The sequence below is a fragment of the Arachis hypogaea genome, chromosome 2 (genome assembly GCF_003086295.3).
Source record: "Arachis hypogaea cultivar Tifrunner chromosome 2, arahy.Tifrunner.gnm2.J5K5, whole genome shotgun sequence".
Taxonomy (NCBI): Eukaryota; Viridiplantae; Streptophyta; class Magnoliopsida; order Fabales; family Fabaceae; genus Arachis; species Arachis hypogaea.
The window spans coordinates 46,929,024-46,933,442 of record NC_092037.1 but is presented as its reverse complement, the minus strand read 5'-3'; the positions used below and the strand labels follow the sequence as shown (position 1 = coordinate 46,933,442).

General features: G+C 39.4%; 1 non-coding gene across 1 annotated transcript; it reads right to left on the bottom strand.

Moving 5' to 3' along the window:
• Positions 1 to 1,409: 1,409 nt before the first annotated feature.
• LOC112766449 (small nucleolar RNA R71) lies at positions 1,410 to 1,517 on the bottom strand. Its single transcript, XR_003184348.1, has one exon. It is a non-coding gene; the product is annotated as a small nucleolar RNA R71 (small nucleolar RNA).
• Between the last annotated feature and the right edge of the window lie 2,902 nt (positions 1,518 to 4,419).

Sequence of the window (4,419 nt, the reverse complement as noted above, 5' to 3'; positions counted from 1 at the left end):
CAAGTCAATAATACAGAGAATTGAAGATTCAGAACATACTGCAGAGAAATTATACAGAAAAAGCTGGGCGTTCAAAACGCCCAGTGAAGAAGGACAGACTGGCGTTTAAACGCCAGCCAGGGTACCTGGTTGGGCGTTTAACGCCCAAAAAAGTAGTGTTTTGGGCGTTAAACACCAGAATGTGCACCATTCTGGGCGTTTAACGCCAGGGTGGCACAAGAGGGAAGATTCTGTTTTTCAATGCAATTTTTTTCAAGTTTGCAAAATTTTTCAAAATCAAATCTTTTTCAAATCATATCTTTTCAATCAAATCTTTTTCAAAATCAATTTCTTTCTATTTTCAAAGATACTTGCTATCAATTAATGATTTGACTCAACATTTAAAGTATGTTGCCTTTTTTGTTGAGAAAGGTTTAATGTTTGAATCATATCTTTTCTTGATAGTCAAGTCATTAATTTTCAAAATCAAATCTTTTAAAATGTTTTTCAAATCATATCTTCTCAATCACATTTTTTTTAAAATCAATCATATCTTCTTAACCACATCTTTTTCAAAATAGTTTTCAATCAAATCTTTTTGATTTCTAATTTCAAAATCTTTTTCAAAAATCACTTGATCTCTTTCCCACTCATGGTTTTCGAAAATTAATTAGTGTTTTTCAAAAATGTTTTCAAAATCTTTTCCTTAATTTTCGAAAATTACTCCCCTTCTTCTCACATCTTTCTATTTATGGACTAACACTATTCCTTAATGCAAAATTCGAACTTCATCTTCTTTGATAAGTTCGAATTTTCTACTTCTGCCTTCCATTTTTCTTTTCCTCTGTGACATAGAGGATTCCACATTTTCTTGTTCTCTTCTCTTTCTTATGAGCAGGAGCAAAGACAAAAGCATTCTTGTTGAGGCTGATCCTGAACCTGAAAGGACCTTGAAGCAAAAACTGAGAGAAGCTAAGGCACAACTCTCTGTAGAGGACCTAACCGAATTCTTCAAAGAAGAAGAACTCATGGCAGCCGAAAACAACAATGCCAACAATGCAAGGAAGGTGCTGGGTGACTTTACTGCACCTACTCCCGACTTCTATGGGAGAAGCATCTCTATCCCTGCCATTGGAGCAAACAACTTTGAGCTTAAGCCTCAATTAGTTTCTCTAATGCAACAGAATTGCAAGTTCCATGGACTTCCATTGGAAGATCCTCATCAGTTTTTAGCTGAATTCTTGCAAATCTGTGACACTGTCAAGACTAATGGGGTTGACCCTGAGGTCTACAGACTCATGCTATTCCCTTTTGCTGTAAGAGACAGAGCTAGAACATGGTTGGACTCTCAACCTAAAGAAAGCCTGGACTCTTGGGAAAAGCTAGTCAATGCCTTCTTGGCAAAGTTCTTTCCACCTCAAAAATTGAGTAAGCTTAGAGTGGAAGTCCAAACCTTCAGACAGAAGGAAGGAGAATACCTCTATGAAGCTTGGGAAAGATACAAACAATTAATCAGAAAGTGTCCTTCTGATATGCTTTCTGAATGGAGCATCATAGGTATTTTCTATGATGGTCTCTCTGAACTATCCAAAATGTCTTTGGATAGCTCTGCTGGAGGCTCTCTTCATCTGAAGAAGACGCCTACAGAAGCTCAAGAGCTAATTGAAATGGTTGCAAATAACCAATTGATGTACACTTCTGAAAGAAATCCTGTGAACAATGGGACTAGTCAGAAGAAAGGAGTTCTAGAGATTGACACTCTGAATGCCATATTGGCTCAGAATAAAATATTGACTCAACAAGTCAATATGATTTCTCAAAGTCTGTCTGGAATGCAAAATGCACCAAGCAGTACTAAGGAAGCTTCATCTGAGGAAGAAGCTTATGATCCTGAGAACCCTTCAATGGAAGAGGTGAATTACATGGGAGAACCCTATGGAAACACCTATAATCCTTCATGGAGAAATCATCCAAATTTTTCACGGAAGGATCAACAGAGACCTCAACAAGGTTTCAACAATAATAATGGTGGAAGAAACAGGTTTAGCAATAGCAAGCCTTTTCCATCATCTTCTCAGCAATAGACAGAGAGTTCTAAGCAGAATACCTCTGACTTAGCAACCATGGTCTCTGATCTAATCAAAACCACTCAAAGTTTCATGACTGAAACAAGGTCCTCCATTAGAAACTTGGAGGCACAAGTGGGTCAGCTGAGCAAGAAAATTACTGAACTCCCTCCTAGTACTCTCCCAAGCAATACAGAAGAAAATCCAAAAGGAGAATGCAAGGCCATCAATATGGCCGAATTTTGGGAGGGAGGAGAGGCAGTGAACGCCACTGAGGAAGACCTCAATGGACGTCCACTGGCCTCCAATGAGTTTCCCAATGAGGAACCATGGGAATCAGAGGCTCAAAATGAGACCATAGAGATTCCATTGGACTTACTTCTACCATTCATGAGCTCTGATGAGTATTCTTCCTCTGAAGAGGATGAGTACGTCACTGAAGAGCAAGTTGCTAAATACCTTGGAGCAATCATGAAGCTAGATGACAAGTTATTTGGAAATGAGACTTGGGAGGATGAACCCCCTTTGCTCACCAAAGAACTAGATGACTTGTCTAGGCAGAAATTACCTCAAAAGAGACAAGATCCTGGGAAGTTTTCAATACCTTGTACCATAGGCACCATGACCCTCAAGAAGGCCTTGTGTGACCTAGGGTCAAGTGTAAACCTCATGCCTCTCTCTGTAATGGAGAAGCTAGGGATCTTTGAGGTGCAAGCTGCAAAAATCTCACTAGAGATGTGGTGTACGAATTTGTGATTCGCACAACTAACCAGCAAGTGCACTGGGTCGTCCAAGTAATACCTTACGTGAGTAAGGGTCGATCCCACGGAGATTATTGGTATGAAGCAATCAATGTTTATTTTATTGATCTTAGTCAGGAGGTCAATAAGGTGATTTGGATTTAATTGTAAGAAGTCAAAGTATTTAAAATTGTAAGTTAAAATAATAGAGAATAATAGCGTTACTTGTTGTGCAATAATGGGGAATATGTTGGAGTTTTGGAGATGCTTTGTCCTCTGAATTCCTGCAATGTAATATTTAACTCAATTATTTGTAAAGCACGTCTACGGCAAGCTGCATGTAGGGCGTCACCATTGTCAGTGGCTACTTCCCATCCTCTCAGTGAAAACGTTCCTATGCTCTGTCACAGCACGGCTAATCATCTGTCGGTTCTCAATCAGGTTGGAATAGAATCCATTGATTCTTTTGCGTCTGTCACTAACGCCCAGCCTTCAGGAGTTTGAAACTCGTCACAGTCATTCAATCCCAGAATCCTACTCGGAATACCACAGACAAGGTTTAGACTTTCCGGATTCTCATGAATGCCGCCATCAATCCGGCTTATACCGCGAAGATTCTGTTGGGGAATCTAAGAGAAGTTCATTCAGTCTGATGTAGAATGGAGGTGTTTGTCAGACACACATTCATAGATTGAAGGAGGTGATGAGTGTCACGGATCATCACCTCTTTCACAGTTAAGCGCGAATAAACATCTTAGATCGGACCATACACACGTTTGAGTGAAATAGAAACAATTGCATTAATTCATCGAGACGCTGCAGAGCTCCTCACCCCCAACAATGGAGTTTAGAGACTCATGCCGTCAAAAAGTATGTAATTCAGATCTGAAAATGTCATGAGGTACAAGATAAGTCTCTAAAAGTTGTTTAAATAGTAAACTAGTAAGCTAGGTTTACAGAAAATGAGTAAACTAAGATAATTGGTGCAGAAATCCACTTCTGGGGCCCACTTGGTGTGTGCTGGGGCTGAGACTAAAGCTATCCACGAGTAGAGGCCTTTCTTGGCGTTAAACTCCAGGTTATGACGTGTTTTGGGCGTTCAACTCCGGATCATGACGTTTTTCTGGCGTTTAACTCCAGACAGCAGCATGAACTTGGCGTTCAACGCCAAGTTACGTCGTCTATCTTCGCACAAAGTATGGACTATTATATATTGCTGGAAAGCCCTGGATGTCTACTTTCCAAAGCCGTTGAGAGCGCACCAATTGGACTCCTGTAGCTCCAGAAAATTCATTCCGAGTGCAGGGATGTCAGGATCCAACAGCATCAGCAGTCATTTTTCAGCCTAACTCAGATTTTTGCTCAACTCCCTCAATTTCAGCCAGAAAATACCTGAAATCACAGAAAAACACACAAACTCATAGTAAAGTCCAGAAATATGATTTTTGCCTAAAAACTAATATTATTCTACTAAAAATTAACTGAAACATGCTAAAATCTACATGAAATTACTCCCAAAAAGCGTATAAAATATCCGCTCATCACAACACCAAACTTAAACTGTTGCTTGTCCTCAAGCAACTAGATAAATAAAATAGGTTTTAACAGAAATAAAGAAGTAATAATATTCCAGA